The 25,597-nt window shown below is 54.9% G+C and overlaps 4 non-coding genes and 1 pseudogene across 4 annotated transcripts; all 5 read left to right on the top strand.

Annotated features, from left to right (window-relative positions):
* The first annotated feature begins 23,631 nt into the window (after window positions 1-23,631).
* LOC142927499 (5S ribosomal RNA) lies at window positions 23,632-23,750 on the top strand. The gene has a single exon (XR_012944423.1). It is a non-coding gene; the product is annotated as a 5S ribosomal RNA (ribosomal RNA).
* Window positions 23,751-24,182: 432 nt separating this feature from the next.
* Window positions 24,183-24,301, top strand: LOC142927069 (5S ribosomal RNA). Its single transcript, XR_012943993.1, has one exon. It is a non-coding gene; the product is annotated as a 5S ribosomal RNA (ribosomal RNA).
* A 253-nt stretch (window positions 24,302-24,554) lies between these two features.
* LOC142927141 (5S ribosomal RNA) lies at window positions 24,555-24,673 on the top strand. The gene has a single exon (XR_012944066.1). It is a non-coding gene; the product is annotated as a 5S ribosomal RNA (ribosomal RNA).
* Window positions 24,674-24,859: 186 nt separating this feature from the next.
* Window positions 24,860-24,978, top strand: LOC142928446 (5S ribosomal RNA; annotated as a pseudogene).
* A 252-nt stretch (window positions 24,979-25,230) lies between these two features.
* Window positions 25,231-25,349, top strand: LOC142925988 (5S ribosomal RNA). The gene has a single exon (XR_012942912.1). It is a non-coding gene; the product is annotated as a 5S ribosomal RNA (ribosomal RNA).
* The last annotated feature ends 248 nt before the right edge of the window (window positions 25,350-25,597 follow it).

Below are 25,597 nucleotides of genomic sequence, written 5' to 3' on the forward strand. Positions count from 1 at the left end.
CCATCCACGCTCACACCTACACCATCCACGCTCACCCCTACAACATCCACGCTCACCCCTACACCATCCACCCTCACCCCGACAACATCCACGCTCACCCCTACAACATCCACGTTCACCCCTACAACGTCCACGCTCACCGCTACACCATCCACGCTCACCTTTATAATGTCCACGCTCACTCCTACACCATCCACGCTCACCCCTACACCATCCACGCTCACCCCTACACCATCCACGCTCACCACTACACCATCCACGCTTTCCCCTATACCATCCACACATCTACACCATCCATGCTCACTCATACAACATCCACTCTCACCCCTACACCATCCACGCTCACCTTTACAACATCCACTCTCACCCCTACACCATCCACGCTCACTCCTGCAATATCCACGCTCACCCCTACACCATCCACGCTCACCTCTCCAACATCCATACTCACCCCGACACCATCCACTCTCACCCCGACACTATCCACTCTCACCCCGACACCATCCACTCTCACCCCAACACCATCCACGCCACACCCAACCCCATCCACTCTCACCCCTGCAACATCCACGCTCACTCCTACACCATCCACGCTCACCTTTACAACCTCCACCCTCACCTTTACAACCTCCACGCTCACCCCCTACACCATCTACGCTCACTCCTGCAACATCCACGCTCACCCCTACAACATCCACGCTCACCCCTACACCATCCACGCTCACCCCTACACCATCCACGCTCACCTACACCATCCACGCTCACCCCTACACCATCCACGCTCACCCCTACAATAGCCACGCTCACCCCTACACCATGCACGCTCACCTCTACAACATCCACACTCACCCCTACACCATCCACCCTCACCCCGACAACATCCACGCTCACCCCTACAACATCCACCCTCACCCCAACACCATCCACGCTCACCGATACAACATCCACCCTCACTCCTACACCATCTACGCTCACTTTTACAACATCCACGCTCACCCCTACACCATCCACCCTCACGCCTACAACATCCACGCTCACCCCTACAACATCCACGTTCACCCCTACAACGTCTACGCTCACGGCTACACTGTCCACGCTCACCTTTACAATGTCCACGCTCACTCCTACACCATCCACGCTCACACCTACACCATCCACGCTCACCCCTACACCATCCACGCTCACTCCTACACCATCCACGCTCACCCCTACACTGTCCACGCTCACCCCTACCACATCCACGCTCACCCCCACCACATCCACTCTCACCCCTACACCATCCACGCTCACCACTACACCATCCATGCTTTCACCTATACCATCCACACTCACCTCTACACCGTCCATGCTCACTCATACAACATCCACTCTCACCCCTACACCATCCACGCTCACCCCTACAACATTCACGCTCACTCCTGCAACATCCACGCTCACCCCTGCAACATCAACGCTCACCCCGCCAACATCCACACTCACCCCAACACCATCCACGCCCACCCCAACCCCATTCACTCTCACCCCTACAACATCCACGCTCACTCCTACACCATCCATGCTCACCTTTACAACCTCCACGCTCACCCCTACACCATCCACGCTCACCCCTACAATAGCCACGCTCACCCCTACACCATCCACGCTCACCTCTACAACATCCACACTCACCCCTACACCATACACCCTCACCCTGACAACATCCACGCTCACCCCTACAGCATCCACCATCACCCCAACACCATCCACGCTCACCGCTACAACATGCACCCTCACTCCTACACCATCTACGCTCACTTCTATAACATCCACGCTCACCCCTACACCATCCACCCTCACCCCGACAACATCCACGCTCACCCCTACAACATCCACGTTCACCCCTACAACGTCCACGCTCACCGCTACACCGTCCACGCTCACCTTTATAATGTCCACGCTCACTCCTACACCATCCACGCTCACCCCTACACCATCCACGCTCACCCCTACACCATCCGCGCTCACCACTACACCATCCACGCTTTCCCCTATACCATCCACACATCTACACCATCCATGCTCACTCATACAACATCCACTCTCACCCCTACACCATCCACGCTCACTCCTGCAATATCCACGCTCACCCCTACACCATCCACGCTCACCTCTCCAACATCCATACTCACCCCGACATCATCCACTCTCACCCCGACACTATCCACTCTCACCCCGACACCATCCACTCTCACCCCAACACCATCCACGCCACACCCAACCCCATCCACTCTCACCCCTGCAACATCCACGCTCACTCCTACACCATCCACGCTCACCTTTACAACCTCCACGCTCACCTTTACAACCTCCACGCTCACCCCCTACACCATCTACGCTCACTCCTGCAACATCCACGCTCACCCCTACAACATCCACGCTCACCCCTACACCATCCACGCTCACCCCTACACCATCCACGCTCACCCCTACACCATCGACGCTCACCCCTACACCATCCACGCTCACCCCTACAATAGCCACGCTCACCCCTACACCATGCACGCTCACCTCTACAACATCCACACTCACCCCTACACCATCCACCCTCACCCCGACAACATCCCCGCTCACCCCTACAACATCCACCCTCACCCCAACACCATCCACGCTCACCGCTACAACATCCACCCTCACTCCTACACCATCTACGCTCACTTCTACAACATCCACGCTCACCCCTACACCATCCACCCTCACGCCTACAACATCCACGCTCACCCCTACAACATCCACGTTCACCCCTACAACGTCCACGCTCACCGCTACACTGTCCACGCTCACCTTTACAATGTCCACGCTCACTCCTACACCATCCACGCTCACACCTACACCATCCACGCTCACCCCTACACCATCCACGCTCACTCCTACACCATCCACGCTCACCCCTACACTGTCCACGCTCACCCCTACCACATCCACGCTCACCCCCACCACATCCACTCTCACCCCTACACCATCCACGCTCACCACTACACCATCCATGCTTTCACCTATACCATCCACACTCACCTCTACACCGTCCATGCTCACTCATACAACATCCACTCTCACCCCAACACCATCCACGCTCACCTTTACAACATCCACTCTCACCCCTACACCATCCACGCTCACCCCTACAACATTCACGCTCACTCCTGCAACATCCACGCGCACCCCTGCAACATCAACGCTCACCTCGCCAACATCTACACTCACCCCAACACCATCCACGCCCACCCCAACCCCTTTCACTCTCACTCCTACAACATCCACGCTCACTCCTACACCATCCATGCTCACCTTTAGAACCTCCACGCTCACCCCCTACACCATCTACGCTCACTCCTACACCATCCATGCTCACCTTTACAACCTCCACGCTCACCCCCTACACCATCTACGCTCACTCCTACATCATCCACGCTCACTCCTCCAACATCCACGCTCACCCTTACACCATCCACACTCACCCCTTCAACATCCACGCTCTCATACAAAATCCACGCTCACTCCTGCAACATCCACGCTCACCCCTACCACATCCACGCTCACCCTCACCACATCCACTCTCACCCCTACACCATCCACGCTCACCCCTACAACATTCACGCTCACTCCTTCAACATCCACGCTCACCCCTGCAACATCAACGCTCACCCCGCCAACATCCACACTCACCCCAACACCATCCACGCCCACCCCAACCCCATTCACTCTCACCCCTACAACATCCACGCTCACTCCTACACCATCCATGCTCACCTTTGCAACCTCCACGCTCACCCCTACACCATCCACGCTCACCCCTACAATAGCCACGCTCACCCCTACACCATCCACGCTCACCTCTACAACATCCACACTCACCCCTACACCATACACCCTCACCCTGACAACATCCACGCTCACCCCTACAACATCCAGCATCACCCCAACACCATCCACGCTCACCGCTACAACATGCACCCTCACTCCTACACCATCTACGCTCACTTCTACAACATCCACGCTCACCCCTACACCATCCACCCTCACCCCGACAACATCCACGCTCACCCCTACAACATCCACGTTCACCCCTACAACGTCCACGCTCACCGCTACACCGTCCACGCTCACCTTTATAATGTCCACGCTCACTCCTACACCATCCACGCTCACCCCTACACCATCCACGCTCACCCCTACACCATCCGCGCTCACCACTACACCATCCACGCTTTCCCCTATACCATCCACACATCTACACCATCCATGCTCACTCATACAACATCCACTCTCACCCCTACACCATCCACGCTCACCTTTACAACATCCACTCTCACCCCTACACCATCCACGCTCACTCCTGCAATATCCACGCTCACCCCTACACCATCCACGCTCACCTCTCCAACATCCATACTCACCCCGACACCATCCACTCTCACCCCGACACTATCCACTCTCACCCCGACACCATCCACTCTCACCCCAACACCATCCACGCCACACCCAACCCCATCCACTCTCACCCCTGCAACATCCACGCTCACTCCTACACCATCCACGCTCACCTTTACAACCTCCACGCTCACCTATACAACTTCCAAGCTCACCCCGTACACCATCTACGCTCACTCCTGCAACATCCACGCTCACCCCTACAACATCCACGCTCACCCCTACACCATCCACGCTCACCCCTACACCATCCACGCTCACCCCTACACCATCGATGCTCACCCCTACACCATCCACGCTCACCCCTACACCATGCACGCTCACCTCTACAACATCCACACTCACCCCTACACCATCCACCCTCACCCCGACAACATCCACGCTCACCCCTACAACATCCACCCTCACCCCAACACCATCCACGCTCACCGCTACAACATCCACCCTCACTCCTACACCATCTACGCTCACTTCTACAACATCCACGCTCACCCCTACACCATCCACCCTCACGCCTACAACATCCACGCTCACCCCTACAACATCCACGTTCTTCCCTACAACGTCCACGCTCACCGCTACACTGTCCACGCTCACCTTTACAATGTCCACGCCCACTCCTACACCATCCACGCTCACACCTACACCATCCACGCTCACCCCTACACCATCCACGCTCACTCCTACACCATCCACGCTCACCCCTACACTGTCCACGCTCACCCCTACCACATCCACGCTCACCCCCACCACATCCACTCTCACCCCTACACCATCCACGCTCACCACTACACCATCCATGCTTTCACCTATACCATCCGCACTCACCTCTACACCGTCCATGCTCACTCATACAACATCCTCTCTCACCCCAACACCATCCACGCTCACCTTTACAACATCCACTCTCACCCCTACACCATCCACGCTCACCCCTACAACATTCACGCTCACTCCTGCAACATCCATGCGCACCCCTGCAACATCAACGCTCACCTCGCCAACATCTACACTCACCCCAACACCATCCACGCCTACCCCAACCCCATTCACTCTCACTCCTACAACATCCACGCTCACTCCTACACCATCCATGCTCACCTTTAGAACCTCCACGCTCACTCCCTACACCATCTACGCTCACTCCTACACCATCCATGCTCACCTTTACAACCTCCACGCTCACCCCCTACACCATCTACGCTCACTCCTACATCATCCACGCTCACTCCTCCAACATCCACGCTCACCCTTACACCATCCACACTCACCCCTTCAACATCCACGCTCTCATACAAAATCCACGCTCACTCCTGCAACATCCACGCTCACCCCTACCACATCCACGCTCACCCTCACCACATCCACTCTCACCCCTACACCATCCACGCTCACCCCTACAACATTCACGCTCACTCCTGCAACATCCACGCTCACCCCTGCAACATCAACGCTCACCCCGCCAACATCCACACTCACCCCAACACCATCCACGCCCACCCCAACCCCATTCACTCTCACCCCTACAACATCCACGCTCACTCCTACACCATCCATGCTCACCTTTACAACCTCCACGCTCACCCCTACACCATCCACCCTCACCCCTACAATAGCCACGCTCACCCCTACACCATCCACGCTCACCTCTACAACATCCACACTCACCCCTACACCATACACCCTCACCCTGACAACATCCACGCTCACCCCTACAACATCCAGCATCACCCCAACACCATCCACGCTCACCGCTACAACATGCACCCTCACTCCTACACCATCTACGCTCACTTCTACAACATCCACGCTCACCCCTACACCATCCACCCTCACCCCGACAACATCCACGCTCACCCCTACAACATCCACGTTCACCCCTACAACGTCCACGCTCACCGCTACACCGTCCACGCTCACCTTTATAATGTCCACGCTCACTCCTACACCATCCACGCTCACCCCTACACCATCCGCGCTCACCACTACACCATCCACGCTTTCCCCTATACCATCCACACATCTACACCATCCATGCTCACTCATACAACATCGACTCTCACCCCTACACCATCCACGCTCACCTTTACAACATCCACTCTCACCACTACACCATCCACGCTCACTCCTGCAATATCCACGCTCACCCCTACACCATCCACGCTCACCTCTCCAACATCCATACTCACCCCGACACCATCCACTCTCACCCCGACACTATCCACTCTCACCCTGACACCATCCACTCTCACCCCAACACCATCCACGCCACACCCAACCCCATCCACTCTCACCCCTGCAACATCCACGCTCACTCCTACACCATCCACGCTCACCTTTACAACCTCCACCCTCACCTTTACAACCTCCACGCTCACCCCCTACACCATCTACGCTCACTCCTGCAACATCCACGCTCACCCCTACAACATCCACGCTCACCCCTACACCATCCACGCTCACCCCTACACCATCCACGCTCACCCCTACAACATCCACGCTCACCCCTACACCATCCACGCTCACCCCTACACCATCCACGCTCACCCCTACAACATTCACGCTCACTCCTGCAACATCCACGCTCACCCCTGCAACATCAACGCTCACCCCGCCAACATCCACACTCACCCCAACACCATCCACGCCCACCCCAACCCCATTCACTCTCACCCCTACAACATCCACGCTCACTCCTACACCATCCATGCTCACCTTTACAACCTCCACGCTCACCCCTACACCATCCACGCTCACCCCTACAATAGCCACGCTCACCCCTACACCATCCACGCTCACCTCTACAACATCCACACTCACCCCTACACCATACACCCTCACCCTGACAACATCCACGCTCACCCCTACAACATCCAGCATCACCCCAACACCATCCACGCTCACCGCTACAACATGCACCCTCACTCCTACACCATCTACGCTCACTTCTACAACATCCACGCTCACCCCTACACCATCCACCCTCACCCCGACAACATCCACGCTCACCCCTACAACATCCACGTTCACCCCTACAACGTCCACGCTCACCGCTACACCGTCCACGCTCACCTTTATAATGTCCACGCTCACTCCTACACCATCCACGCTCACCCCTACAACATCCACGCTCACCCCTACACCATCCACGCTCACCACTACACCATCCACGCTTTCCCCTATACCATCCACACATCTACACCATCCATGCTCAGTCATACAACATCCACTCTCACCCCTACACCATCCACGCTCACCTTTACAACATCCACTCTCACCCCTACACCATCCACGCTCACTCCTGCAATATCCACGCTCACCCCTACACCATCCACGCTCACCTCTCCAACATCCATACTCACCCCGACACCATCCACTCTCACCCCGACACTATCCACTCTCACCCTGACACCATCCACTCTCACCCCAACACCATCCACGCCACACCCAACCCCATCCACTCTCACCCCTGCAACATCCACGCTCACTCCTACACCATCCACGCTCACCTTTACAACCTCCACCCTCACCTTTACAACCTCCACGCTCACCCCCTACACCATCTACGCTCACTCCTGCAACATCCACGCTCACCCCTACAACATCCACGCTCACCCCTACACCATCCACGCTCACCCCTACACCATCCACGCTCACCCCTACACCATCCACGCTCACCCCTACAATAGCCACGCTCACCCCTACACCATGCACGCTCACCTCTACAACATCCACACTCACCCCTACACCATCCACCCTCACCCCGACAACATCCACGCTCACCCCTACAACATCCACCCTCACCCCAACACCATCCACGCTCACCGCTACAACATCCACCCTCACTCCTACACCATCTACGCTCACTTCTACAACATCCACGCTCACCCCTACACCATCCACCCTCACGCCTACAACATCCACGCTCACCCCTACAACATCCACGTTCACCCCTACAACGTCTACGCTCACGGCTACACTGTCCACGCTCACCTTTACAATGTCCACGCTCACTCCTACACCATCTACGCTCACTCCTACACCATCCATGCTCACCTTTACAACCTCCACGCTCACCCCCTACACCATCTACGCTCACTCCTACATCATCCACGCTCACTCCTCCAACATCCACGCTCACCCCTACACCATCCACGCTCACCCCTACACCATCCACGCTCACCCCTACACCATCCACGCTCACCCCTACAATAGCCACGCTCACCCCTACACCATGCACGCTCACTCCTGCAACATCCACGCTCACCCCTACAACATCCACGCTCACCCCTACACCATCCACGCTCACCCCTACACCATCCACGCTCACCCCTACACCATCCACGCTCACCCCTACAATAGCCACGCTCACCCCTACACCATGCACGCTCACCTCTACAACATCCACACTCACCCCTACACCATCCACCCTCACCCCGACAACATCCACGCTCACCCCTACAACATCCACCCTCACCCCAACACCATCCACGCTCACCGCTACAACATCCACCCTCACTCCTACACCATCTACGCTCACTTCTACAACATCCACGCTCACCCCTACACCATCCACCCTCACGCCTACAACATCCACGCTCACCCCTACAACATCCACGTTCACCCCTACAACGTCTACGCTCACGGCTACACTGTCCACGCTCACCTTTACAATGTCCACGCTCACTCCTACACCATCTACGCTCACTCCTACACCATCCATGCTCACCTTTACAACCTCCACGCTCACCCCCTACACCATCTACGCTCACTCCTACATCATCCACGCTCACTCCTCCAACATCCACGCTCACCCTTACACCATCCACACTCACCCCTTCAACATCCACGCTCTCATACAAAATCCACGCTCACTCCTGCAACATCCACGCTCACCCCTACCACATCCACGCTCACCCTCACCACATCCACTCTCACCCCTACACCATCCACGCTCACCCCTACAACATTCACGCTCACTCCTGCAACATCCACGCTCACCCCTGCAACATCAACGCTCACCCCGCCAACATCCACACTCACCCCAACACCATCCACGCCCACCCCTACCCCATTCACTCTCACCCCTACAACATCCACGCTCACTCCTACACCATCCATGCTCACCTTTACAACCTCCACGCTCACCCCTACACCATCCACGCTCACCCCTACAATAGCCACACTCACCCCTACACCATCCACGCTCACCTCTACAACATCCACACTCACCCCTACACCATACACCCTCACCCTGACAACATCCACGCTCACCCCTACAACATCCACGTTCACCCCTACAACGTCTACGCTCACGGCTACACTGTCCACGCTCACCTTTACAATGTCCACGCTCACTCCTACACCATCCACGCTCACACCTACATCATCCACGCTCACCCCTACACCATCCACGCTCACTCCTACACCATCCACGCTCACCCCTACACTGTCCACGCTCACCCCTACCACATCCACGCTCACCCCCACCACATCCACTCTCACCCCTACACCATCCACGCTCACCACTACACCATCCATGCTTTCACCTATACCATCCACACTCACCTCTACACCGTCCATGCTCACTCATACAACATCCACTCTCACCCCAACACCATCCACGCTCACCTTTACAACATCCACTCTCACCCCTACACCATCCACGCTTACCCCTACAACATTCACGCTCACTCCTGCAACATCCACGCGCACCCCTGCAACATCAACACTCAATACTCGCCAACATCTACACTCACCCCAACACCATCCACGCCCACCCCAACCCCATTCACTCTCACTCCTACAACATCCACGCTCACTCCTACACCATCCATGCTCACCTTTAGAACCTCCACGCTCACCCCCTACACCATCTACGCTCACTCCTACACCATCCATTCTCACCTTTACAACCTCCACGCTCACCCCCTACACCATCTACGCTCACTCCTACATCATCCACGCTCACTCCTCCAACATCCACGCTCACCCTTACACCATCCACACTCACCCCTTCAACATCCACGCTCTCATACAAAATCCACGGTCACTCCTGCAACATCCACGCTCACCCCTACCACATCCACGCTCACCCCCACCACATCCACTCTCACCGCTACACCATCCACGCTCACCTTTACAACATCCACTCTCACCCCTACACCATCCACGCTCACCCCTACATCATCCACGCTCACTCCTGCAACATCCACGCTCACCCCTGCAACATCAACGCTCACCTCGCCAACATCCACACTCACCCGAACACCATCCACGCCCACCCCAACACCATCCACGCCCACCCCAACCCCATTCACTCTCACCCCTACAACATCCACGCTCACTCCTACACAATCCATGCTCACCTTTACAACCTCCACGCTCACCCCCTACACCATCTACGCTCACTCCTACATCATCCATGCTCACCTTTACACCATCCACGCTCACCCCTACATCATCCACGCTCACCCCTACCACATCCACGCTCACCCCCACCACATCCACTTTCACCCCTACACCATCCACGCTCACCACTACACCATCCATGCTTTCCCCTATACCATCCACACTCACCTCTACACCGAGCATGCTCACTCATACAACATCCACTCTCACCGCTACACCATCCACGCTCGCCTTTACAACATCCACTCTCACCCCTACACCATCCACGCTCACCCCTACAACATTCACGCTCACTCCTGCAACATCCACGCTCACCCCTGCAACATCAACGCTCACCCCGCCAACATCCACACTCACCCCAACACCATCCACGCCCACCCCAACCCCATTCACTCTCACCCCTACAACATCCACGCTCACTCCTACACCATCCATGCTCACCTTTACAACCTCCACGCTCACCCCCTACACCATCTACGCTCACGCCTACATCATCCATGCTCACCTTTACAACGTCCATGCTCACCCCTACACCATCCACGCTCACCCCTACACCATCCACGTTTTCTCCTACAACACTCACGCTCACTCCTGCAACATCCACGCTCACCCCTACACCATCCACGCTCACCCCTACAATAGTCACGCTCACCCCTACAATAGTCACGCTCACCTCTACACCATCCACGCTCACCCCTACAACATCCACGCTCACTCCTGCAACATCCACGCTCACCCCTACACTATCCACGCTCACCTCTCCAACATCCATACTCACCCCGACACCATCCACTCTCACCCCGACACCATCCACTCTCACCCCAACACCATCCACTCTCACCCCAACACCTTCCAGGCCACACCCAACCCCATCCACTCTCACCCCTACAACATCCACGCTCACTCCTACACCATCCACGCTCACCTTTACAACCTCCACGCTCACCTTTACAACCTCCACGCTCACCCCCTACACCATCTACGCTCACTCCTGCAACATCCACTCTCACCCCTACAACATCCACGCTCACCCCTACACCATCCACGCTCACCCCTGCACCATCCACGCTCACTCCTACACCATCCACGCTCACACCTTCACCATCCAAGCTCACCCCTGCACCATCCACGCTCACCCCTACAATAGCCACACTCACCCCTACACCATCCACGCTCACCTCTACAACATCCACACTCACCCCTACACCATCCACCCTCACCCCGACAACATCAACGCTCACCCCTACACCATCCACGCTCACCTCTCCAACATCCATACTCACCCCGACACCATCCACTCTCACCGCTACACCATCCACTCTCACCCCCCACACCATCCACGCCCACCCCAACCCCATCCACTCTCACCCCTACAACATCCACGCTCACTCCTACACCATCCACGCTCACCTTTACAACCTCCACGCTCACCTTTACAACCTCCACGCTCACCCCCTACACCATCTACGCTCACTCCTGCAACATCCACTCTCACCCCTACAACATCCACGCTCACTCCTACACCAGCCACACTCACACCTTCACCAGCCACGCTCACACCTTCACCATCCAAGCTCACCCCTACACCATGCACGCTCACCTCTACAACATCCACACTCACCCCTACACCATCCACCCTCACCCCGACAACATCCACGCTCACCCCTACAACATCCACCCTCACCCCAACACCATCCACGCTCACCGCTACAACATCCACCCTCACTCCTACACCATCTACGCTCACTTCTACAACATCCACGCTCACCCCTACACCATCCACCCTCACGCCTACAACATCCATGCTCACCCCTACAACATCCACGTTCACCCCTTCAACGTCCACGCTCACCTCTACACTGTCCACGCTCACCTTTACAATGTCCACGCTCACTCCTACACCATCCACGCTCACACCTACACCATCCACGCTCACCCCTACACCATCCATGCTCACTCCTACACCATCCACGCTCACCCCTACACTGTCCACGCTCACCCCTACCACATCCACGCTCACCCCCACCACATCCACTCTCACCCCTATACCATCCACGCTCACCACTACACCATCCATGCTTTCCCCTATACCATCCACACTCACCTCTACACCGTCCATGCTCACTCATACAACATCCATTCTCACCCCAACACCATCCATGCTCACCTTTACAACATCCACTCTCACCCCTACACCATCCACGCTCACCCCTACAACATTCACGCTCACTCCTGCAACATCCACGCGCACCCCTGCAACATCAACGCTCACCTCGCCACCATCTACACTCACCCCAATACCATCTACGCCCACCCCAACCCCATTCACTCTCACCCCTACAACATCCACGCTCACTCCTACACCATCCATGCTCACCTTTACAACCTCCACGCTCACCCCCTACACCATCTACGCTCACTCCTACATCATCCACGGTCACTCCTCCAACATCCACGCTCACCCTTACACCATCCACACTCACCCCTTCAACATCCACGCTCTCTCATACAAAATCCACGCTCACTCCTGCAACATCCACGCTCACCCCTACCACATCCACGCTCACCCCCACCACATCCACTCTCACCCCTACACCATCCACGCTCACCACTACACCATCCATGCTTTCCCCTATACCATCCACACTCACCTCTACACCGTGCATGCTCACTCATACAACATCCACTCTCACCGCTACACCATCCACTCTCACCTTTACAACATCCACTCTCACCCCTACACCATCCACGCTCACCCCTACAACATCCACGCTCACTCCTGCAACATCCACGCTCACCCCTGCAACATCAACGCTCACCTCGCGAACATCCACACTCACCCCAACACCATCCACGCCCACCCCAACACCATCCACGCCCACCCCAACCCCATTCACTCTCACCCCTACAACATCCACGCTCACTCCTACACCATCCATGCTCACCTTTACAACCTCCACGCTCACCCCCTACACCATCTACGCTCACTCCTACATCATCCATGCTCACCTTTACAACGTTCATGCTCACCCCTACATCATCCACGCTCACCCCTACACCATCCACGTTTTCTCCTACACCACTCACGCTCACTCCTGCAACATCCACGCTCACCGCTACACCATCCACATTCACCCGTTCAACATCCACGCTCTCTCATACAAAATCCACGCTCACTCCTGCAACATCCACGCTCACCCCTACACCATCCACGCTCACCCCCATAATAGTCACGCTCACCCCTACACCATTCACGCTCACCTCTACAACATCCACGCTCACCCCTACACCATCCACGCTCACCACTACACCATCCACGCTTTCCCCTATACCATCCACACATCTACACCGTCCATGCTCACTCATACAACATCCACTCTCACCCCCACACCATCCAGGCTCACCTTTACAACATCCACTCTCACCCCTACATCATCCACGCTCACCCCTACAACATCCACGCTCACTCCTGCAACATCCACGCTCACCCCTACACCATCCACGCTCACCTCTGCAACATCCAGTCTCACCCCGACACCATCCACTCTCACCCCAACACCATCCACTCTCACCCCAACACCATCCACTCTCACCCCAACACCATCCACGCCACACCCAACCCCATCCACTCTCACCCCTACAACATCCACGCTCACTCCTACACCATCCACGCTCACCTTTACAACCTCCACGCTCACCTTTACAACCTCCACGCTCACCCCTGCAACATCTACGCTCACCTCGCCAACATCCACACTCACTCCTACAACATCCACGCTCACCTCTACACCATCCACGCTCACCCCTACACCATTCACTCTCACCCCTACAACATCCACGCTCACTCCTACACCATCCATGCTCACCTTTACAACCTCCACGCTCACCCCCTACACCATCTACGCTCACTCCTACATCATCCATGCTCACCTTTACAACGTTCATGCTCACCCCTACATCATCCACGCTCACCCCTACACCATCCACGTTTTCTCCTACACCACTCACGCTCACTCCTGCAACATCCACGCTCACCCCTACACCATCCACATTCACCCCTTCAACATCCACGCTCTCTCATACAAAATCCACGCTCACTCCTGCAACATCCACGCTCACCCCTACACCATCCACGCTCACCGCCACAATAGTCACGCTCACCCCTACACCATTCACGCTCACCTCTACAACATCCACGCTCAACCCTACACCATCCACGCTCACCACTACACCATCCACGCTTTCCCCTATACCATCCACACATCTACACCGTCCATGCTCACTCATACAACATCCACTCTCACCCCCACACCATCCAGGCTCACCTTTACAACATCCACTCTCACCCCTACACCATCCACGCTCACCCCTACAACATCCACGCTCACTCCTGCAACATCCACGCTCACCCCTACACCATCCACGCTCACCTCTGCAACATCCAGTCTCACCCCGACACCATCCACTCTCACCCCAACACCATCCACTCTCACCCCAACACCATCCACTCTCACCCCAACACCATCCACGCCACACCCAACCCCATCCACTCTCACCCCTACAACATCCACGCTCACTCCTACACCATCCACGCTCACCTTTACAACCTCCACGCTCACCTTTACAACCTCCACGCTCACCCCCTACACCATCTACGCTCACTCCTGCAACATCCACTCTCACCCCTACAACATCCACGCTCACCTCTACACCATCCACGCTCACCCCTACACCATCCACGCTCACTCCTACACCATCCACGCTCACACCTTCACCATCCAAGCTCACCCCTACACCATCCACGCTCACCGCGACACCATCCACTCTCACCCCCCACACCATCCACGCCCACCCCAACCCCATCCACTCTCACCCCTACAACATCCACGCTCACCCCTACAACATCCACGCTCACTCCTGCAACATCCACGCTCACCCCTGCAACATCAACGCTCACCTCGCCAACATCCACACTCACCCCAACACCATCCACGCCCACCCCAACACCATCCACGCCCACCCCAACCCCATTCACTCTCACCCCTACAACATCCACGCTCACTCCTACACCATCCATGCTCACCTTTACAACCTCCACGCTCACCCCCTACACCATCTACGCTCACTCCTACATCATCCATGCTCACCTTTACAACGTTCATGCTCACCCCTACATCATCCACGCTCACCCCTACACCATCCACGTTTTCTCCTACACCACTCACGCTCACTCCTGCAACATCCACGCTCACCCCTACACCATCCACATTCACCCCTTCAACATCCACGCTCTCTCATACAAAATCCACGCTCACTCCTGCAACATCCACGCTCACCCCTACACCATCCACGCTCACCCCCATAATAGTCACGCTCACCCCTACACCATTCACGCTCACCTCTACAACATCCACGCTCACCCCTACACCATCCACGCTCACCACTACACCATCCACGCTTTCCCCTATACCATCCACACATCTACACCGTCCATGCTCACTCATACAACATCCACTCTCACCCCTACACCATCCACGCTCACCCCTACAACATCCACGCTCACTCCTGCAACATCCACGCTCACCCCTACACCATCCACGCTCACCTCTGCAACATCCAGTCTCACCCCGACACCATCCACTCTCACCCCAACACCATCCACTCTCACCCCAACACCATCCACTCTCACCCCAACACCATCCACGCCACACCCAACCCCATCCACTCTCACCTCTACACCATCCACGCTCACCCCTACACCATCCACGCTCACTCCTACACCATCCACGCTCACACCTTCACCATCCAAGCTCACCCCTACACCATCCACGCTCACCGCGACACCATCCACTCTCACCCCCCACACCATCCACGCCCACCCCAACCCCATCCACTCTCACCCCTACAACATCCACGCTCACTCCTACACCATCCACGCTCACCTTTACAACCTCCACGCTCACCTTTACAACCTCCACGCTCACCCCCTACACCATCTACGCTCACTCCTGCAACATCCACTCTCACCCCTACAACATCCACGCTCACTCCTACACCAGCCACACTCACACCTTCACCATCCAAGCTCACCCCTACACCATGCACGCTCACCCCTACACCATCCACGCTCACCCCTACACCATCCACGCTCACTCCTACACCAGCCACGCTCACACCTTCACCATCCAAGCTCACCCCTACACCATGCACGCTCACCTCTACAACATCCACACTCACCCTTACACCATCCACCCTCACCCCGACAACATCCACGCTCACCCCTACAACATCCACCCTCACCCCAACACCATCCACGCTCACCGCTACAACATCCACCCTCACTCCTACACCATCTACGCTCACTTCTACAACATCCACGCTCACCCCTACACCATCCACCCTCACGCCTACAACATCCACGCTCACCCCTACAACATCCACGTTCACCCCTACAACGTCCACGCTCACCGCTACACTGTCCACGCTCACCTTTACAATGTCCACGCTCACTCCTACACCATCCACGCTCACACCTACACCATCCACGCTCACCCCTACACCAACCACGCTCACTCCTACACCATCCACGCTCACCCCTACACTGTCCACGCTCACCCCTACCACATCCACGCTCACCCCCACCACATCCACTCTCACCCCTACACCATCCACGATCACCACTACACCATCCATGCTTTCCCCTATACCATCCACACTCACCTCTACACCGTCCATGCTCACTCATACAACATCCACTCTCACCCCAACACCATCCACGCTCACCTTTACAATATCCACTCTCACCCCTACACCATCCACGCTCACCCCTACAACATTCACGCTCACTCCTGCAACATCCACGCGCACCCCTGCAACATCAACGCTCACCTCGCCAACATCTACACTCACACCAACACCATCCACGCCCACCCCAACCCCATTCACTCTCACCCCTACAACATCCACGCTCACTCCTACACCATCCATGCTCACCTTTACAACCTCCACGCTCACCCCCTACACCATCTACGCTCACTCCTACACCATCCATGCTCACCTTTACAACCCTCATGCTCACCCCCTACACCATCTACGCTCACTCCCACATCATCCACGCTCACTCCTCCAACATCCACGCTCACCCTTACACTATTCACACTCACCCCTTCAACATCCACGCTCTCTCATACAAAATCCACGCTCACTCCTGCAACATCCACGCTCACCCCTACCACATCCACGCTCACCCCCACCACATCCACTCTCACCCCTACACCATCCACGCTCACCACTACACCATCCATGCTTTCCCCTATACCATCCACACTCACCTCTACACCGTGCATGCTCACTCATACAACATCCACTCTCACCGCTACACCATCCACGCTCACCTTTACAACATCCACTCTCACCCCTACACCATCCACGCTCACCCCTACAACATCCACGCTCACTCCTGCAACATCCACGCTCACCCCTGCAACATCAACGCTCACCTCGCCAACATCCACACTCACCCCAACACCATCCACGCCCACCCCAACACCATCCACGCCCACCCCAACCCCATTCACTCTCACCCCTACACAATCCACGCTCACTCCTACACCATCCATGCTCACCTTTACAACCTCCACGCTCACCCCCTACACCATCTACGCTTACTCCTACATCATCCATGCTCACCTTTACAACGTCCATGCTCACCCCTACATCATCCATGCTCACCCCTACACCATCCACGTTTTCTCCTACAACACTCACGCTCACTCCTGCAACATCCACGCTCACCCCTACACCATCCACACTCACCCCTTCAACATCCACGCTCTCTCATACAAAATCCACGCTCACTCCTGCAACATCCACGCTCACCCCTACACCATCCATGCTCACCCCTACAATAGTCACGCTCACCCCTACACCATTCACGCTCACCTCTACAACATCCACGCTCACCCCTACACCATCCACGCTCACCACTACACCATCCACGCTTTCCCCTATACCATCCACACATCTACACCGTCCATGCTCACTCATACAACATCCACTCTCACCCCCACACCATCCACGCTCACCTTTACAACATCCACTCTCACCCCTACACCATCCACGCTCACCCCTACAACATCCACGCTCACTCCTGCAACATCCACGCTCACCCCTACACCATCCACGCTCACCTCTCCAACATCCACTCTCACCCCGACACCATCCACTCTCACCCCAACACCATCCACTCTCACCCCAACACAATCCACTCTCACCCCAACACCATCCACGCCCCACCCAACCCCATCCACTCTCACCCCTACAACATCCACGCTCACTCCTACACCATCCACGCTCACCTTTACAACCTCCACGCTCACCTTTACAACCTCCACGCTCACCCCCTACACCATCTACGCTCACTCCTGCAACATCCACTCTCACCCCTACAACATCCACGCTCACCCCTATACCATCGACGCTCACCCCTACACCATCCACGCTCACTCCTACACAATGCACGCTCACCTCTACAACATCCACACTCACCCCTACACGATCCACCCTCACCCCGACAACATCCACGCTCACCCCTACAACATCCACCCTCACCCCAACACCATCCACGCTCACCGCTACAACATCCACCCTCACTCCTACACCATCTACGCTCACTTCTACAACATCCACGCTCACCCCTACACCATCCACCCTCACCCCTACAACATCCACGCTCACCCCTACAACATCCACGTTCACCTCTACAACGTCCACGCTCACCGCTACACTGTCCACGCTCACCTTTACAATGTCCACGCTCACTACTACACCATCCACGCTCACACCTACACCATCCACGCTCACCCCTATACCATCCACGCTCACCCCTACACCATCCACGCTCACCACTACACCATCCATGCTTTCCCCTATACTATCCACACTCACCTCTACACCGTCCATGCTCACTCATACAACATCCACTCTCACCCCAACACCATCCACGCTCACCATTACAACATCCACTCTCACCCCTACACCATCCACGCTCACCCCTACAACATCCACGCTCACTCCTGCAACATCCACGCTCACCCCTGCAACATCAACGCTCACCTCGCCAACATCCACACTCACCCCAACACCATCCACGCCCACCCCAACACCATCCACGCCCACCCCAACCCCATTCACTCTCACCCCTACAACATCCACGCTCACTCCTACACCATCCATGCTCACCATTACAACCTCCACGCTCACCCCCTACACCATCTACGCTCACTCCTACATCATCCATGCTCACCTTTACAACGTCCATGCTCACCCCTACATCATCCACGCTCACCCCTACAACATCCACGCTCACTCCTGCAACATCCACGCGCACCCCTGCAACATCCACGCTCACCTCGCCAACATCTACACTCACCCCAACACCATCCACGCCCACCCCAACCCCATTCACTCTCACCCCTACAACATCCACGCTCACTCCTACACCATCCATGCTCACCTTTACAACCTCCACGCTCACCCCCTACACCATCTACGCTCACTCCTACACCATCCATGCTCACCTTTACAACCTCCACGCTCACCCCCTACACCATCTACGCTCACTCCTACATCATCCACGCTCACTCCTCCAACATCCACGCTCACCCCTACACCATCCACACTCACCCCTTCAACATCCACGCTCTCTCATACAAAATCCACCTCACTCCTGCAACATCCACGCTCACCCCTACAATAGCCACGCTCACCCCTACACCATCCACGCTCACCTCTACAACATCCACGCTCACCCCTACACCATCCACGCTCACCACTACACCATCCACGCTTTCCCCTATACCATCCACACTCACATCTACACTGTCCATGCTCACTCATACAACATCCACTCTCACCCCTACACCATCCACACTCACCCCTTCAACATCCACGCTCTCTCATGCAATATCCACGCTCACTCCTGCAACATCCACGCTCACCCCTACAATAGCCACGCTCACCCCTACACCATCCACGCTCACCTCTACAACATCCACGCTCACCCCTACACCATCCACGCTCACCACTACACCATCCACGCTTTCCCCTATACCATCCACACTCACATCTACACCGTCCATGCTCACTCATACAACATCCACTCTCACCCCTACACCATCCACGCTCACCTTTACAACATCCACTCTCACCCCTACACCATCGAAGCTCACCCCTACAACATCCACGCTCACTCCTGCAACATCCACGCTCACCCCTACACCATCCACGCTCACCTCTCCAACATCCATACTCACCCCGACACCATCCACTCTCACCCCGACACCATCCACTCTCACCCCAACACTATCCACGCCACACCCAACCCCATCCACTCTCACCCCTACAACACCCACGCTCACTCCTACACCATCCACGCTCACCTTTACAACCTCCACGCTCACCCCCTACACCATCTACGCTCACTCTTGCAACATCCACTCTCACCCCTACAACATCCACGCTCACCCCTATACCATCCACGCTCACCCCTACACCATCCACGCTCACTCCTACACCAGCCACGCTCACCTCTCCAACATCCACACTCACCCCAACACCATCCACGCCCACCCCAACCCCATTCACTCTCACCCCTACAACATCCACGCTCACTCCTACACCATCCATGCTCACCTTTACAACCCCCACGCTCACCCCCTACACCATCCACGCTCACCCCTACAATAGCCACGCTCACCCTTACACCATCCACGCTCACCTCTACAACATCCACGCTCACCCCTACACCATCCACGCTCACCACTACGCCATCCACGCTCACCACTACACCATCCACGCTCACCCCTACACCATCCACGCTCACCAATACACCATCCACGCTCACCCCTACAATAGCCACGCTCACCCTTACACCATCCACGCTCACCTCTACAACATCCACGCTCACCCCTACACCATCCACGCTCACCACTACGCCATCCACGCTCACCACTACACCATCCACGTTTACGCCTACAACACCCACGCTCACTCCGGCAACATCCACGCTCACCCCTACACCATCCACACTCACCCCTACAACATCCACGCTCACCCCTACAATAGCCACGCTCACCCTTACACCATCCACGCTCACCTCTACAACATCCACGCTCACCCCTACACCATCCACGCTCACCACTACGCCATCCACGCTTTCCCCTATACCATCCACACTCACATCTACAATGTCCATGCTCACTCATATAACATCCACTCTCACCCCTACACCATCCACGCTCACCCCTACAACATCCACGCTCACTCCTGCAACATTCACGCTCACTCCTACACCATCCACGCTCACCTCTCCAACATCCATACTCACCCCGACACCATCCACTCTCACCGCGACACCATCCACTCTCACCCCTACAACATCCACGCTCACTCCTACACCATCCACGCTCACCTTTACAACCTCCACGCTCACCTTTACAACCTCCACGCTCACCCCCTACACCATCTACGCTCACTCCTGCAACATCCACTCTCACCCCTACAACATCCACGCTCACCCCTACACCAGCCACGCTCACCCCTACACCATCCACGCTCACTCGTACACCAGCCACGATCACCTCTCCAACATCCATACTCACCCCGACACCATCCACTCTCACCGCGACACCATCCACTCTCACCCCCCACTCCATCCACGCCCCCTACTTGGGTGTCTGTATATACATCTGGGGTTATGTGTTTCCTCTCTCTCGTAAATTTAGCTCTTCTGTACCTGATGATGGCTGCTTGTGTTGCAACCGAAACGTCGTACGCTATTGTTATTTTATTATTTTTTATTTATACGTGACTTTACCGAAAAAAACAAAGAGTAATTCTTGCAGTCACGAAAGCTTCGAATCAAGTCTGAACCACCTCTAAGGGAGGTATTAGGTCTGTGTCTTTGTGTTGTCTCTGCTTGTGCATCTGCCTTTGTGTCTTGGCTTGGATTTGTGTCTCTGTGCTGTCTCTGCCTGTGTGTGGGCCTTGGTGTTTCCGAGTGTGTGCTGCCGTGCCCCCTTTGTTCCATGCATACCTCATGCTAATTTGTCCCATTGTCTCTCAGCCTCACCTTCTCTGCCTATTTAAGGCGACTTCACTGTGTGCGTGTCTGTGCTGGTTCACTCTACTTGGATGTCTATGTGTGTGTGTGCGCAGTCTGTATTTTAAATTTCATACTTAACTTGCAATTTAACAATCTTTGAAATAGCGTAATCAACCAGACTATGCGTTAATTGTGTTTTGACCGACCGTCTGTGTTGCTTTATATGGTTTCCAAATTATGCTAAACCCTGATTGTTTGGTATGCTTCTCTCTCTGTTGTACCCTGTTGTATCTGTATTAGTTCCCCCCTACTTGGGTGTCTGTATATACATCTGGGGTTATGTGTTTCCTCTCTCTCGTAAATTTAGCTCTTCTGTACCTGATGATGGCTGCTTGTGTTGCAACCGAAACGTCGTATGCTATTGTTATTTTATTATTTTTTATTTATACGTGACTTTACCGAAAAAAACAAAGAGTAATTCTTGCAGTCACGAAAGCTTCGAATCAAGTCATCCAGACTGTTTGATGCCACTCTTTTGGGGATCAACCAGGAGCACAGAATAAAGGTTTTATGAGCGATGACCTCCAAAAGTATAGTTGAATGTTGATTGTTTTATACATCTGAATGTGCGACAGGTCTTTGCAAGCATGGCCTACGACCATATCACCCTGAATGCGCCCGATCTCGTCTGATCTCGTAAACTAAGCAGGGTCGAGTCTGGTTAGTACTTGGATGGGAGACTGCCTGGGAATACCAGGTGTTGTAGGCTCTTGTTTACTTGGATCTGGATGGCTCGCTTTTTACACTTCGACTCATCCAGTGAGTGCCCCTGCCAATTTCACGTCGATATGGTGTACTGCATTGGGATCAATATTTTCTTGTAAAATAATGTTTGATGCCACTCTTTCGGGGCTCAACCAGGAGCTCAGAAACAGGTCCCTGCAGGGTGGGCTGGTAGGACAAGTCTCTGCGCTGTCTATTACTGATTTTATACACCCAACAGCACGAGATTTCACTTCGTTAAAGTATTGAAAGGGGACGGACGGACGTACGGACACATTAATCTATTGCAGGCTGGTACACTCAGTTTACAACTTCGTTCCTACCAGTATAAAGATTTTTTGAGCGATGACCTCCAGAAGTTATGTTGAATGTTGATTGTTTTATACATCTGAATGTGCGACAGGTCTTTCCAAGCATGGCCTACAACCATATCACCCTGAATGCGCCCGATCTCGTCTGATCTCGGAAGCTAAGCACGGTCGAGTCTGGTTAGTACTTGGATGGGAGACTGCCTCGGAATACCAGGTGTTGTAGGCTTTTGTATATTTGGATCTGGATGGGTCGCTTTTTACACTTCCACTCATCCAGTGAGTGCATCTGCCAATTTCACGTCGATATGGTGTACTGCATTGGGATCAATATTTTCTCGTAAAATACTGTTTGATGCCACTCTTTCGGGGCTAAACCAGGAGCTCAGAATAAACGTTTTCATGAGCGATGACCTCCAGTAGTATAGTTGAATGTTGATTGTTTTATACATATGAGTGTTGGACAGGTCTCTGCAAGCACGGCCTACGTCCATATCACCCTGAATGCGCCCGAACTCATCTGATCTCGGAAGCTAAGCAGGGTCGAGCCTGGTTAGTACTTGGATGCGAGACTGCCTGGGAATACCTGGTGTTGTAGGCTTTTGCATTGTTATATCTGGATGGGTCGCTTTTTACACTTCGACTCATCCAGACTGTTTGATGCCACTTATTCGGGGCTCAACCAGGAGCTCAGAATATACGTATTCATGAGCGATGATTTCCAGAAATATAGTTGAACTTTAATTGTTTTATACATCTGAATGTGTGACAGGTGTGTGCAAGCATGGCCTACGACCATATCACCCTGAATGCGCCCAATCTCGTCTGATCTCGGAAGCTAAGCAGGGTTGAGCATGGTGAGTACTTGGATGGCAGACTGCCTAGGAACACCAGGTGTTGTAGGATTTTGTATTTTTGGATCTGGATGGGTCGCTTTTTACACTTCGACTCATCCAGTGAGTGCACGTGCCAATTTCACGTCGATATGGTGTACTGCATTGGGATCAATATTTTATCGTAAAATAATGTTTGATGCCACTCTTTCGGGGCTCAACCAGGAGCTCAGAATAAAGGTTTTATGAGCGATGACCTCCAGAAGTATAGTTGAATGTTGATTGTTTTATACATCTGAATGTGCGACAGGTCTTTCCAAGCATGGCCTACGACCATATCACCCTGAATGCGCCCGATCTCGTCTGATCTCGGAAGCTAAGCAGAGTCGAGCCTGGTTAGTACTTGGATGGGAGACTGCCTGGGAATACCAGGTATTGTAGGCTTTTGCATTGTTGTATCTGGATGGGTCGCTTTTTACACTTCGTCTCATCCAGTGAGTGCACCTGCCAATTTCACGTCGATATGGTGTACTGCATTGGGATCAATATTTTATTGTAAAATACTGTTTGATGCCACTCATTCGGGGCTAAACCAGGAGCTCAGAATAAACGTTTTCATGAGCGATGACGCCGACGTGTTCAGTGAGCACGATTCGGATGTGGGCCGGACTGACCTTGTTAAGCACCAAATT

This window comes from Petromyzon marinus, chromosome 23 (assembly GCF_048934315.1).
Source record: "Petromyzon marinus isolate PM22_M1 ecotype Great Lakes invasive population chromosome 23, UKy_Petmar_22M1.pri1.0, whole genome shotgun sequence".
Classification (NCBI taxonomy): domain Eukaryota; kingdom Metazoa; phylum Chordata; class Hyperoartia; order Petromyzontiformes; family Petromyzontidae; genus Petromyzon; species Petromyzon marinus.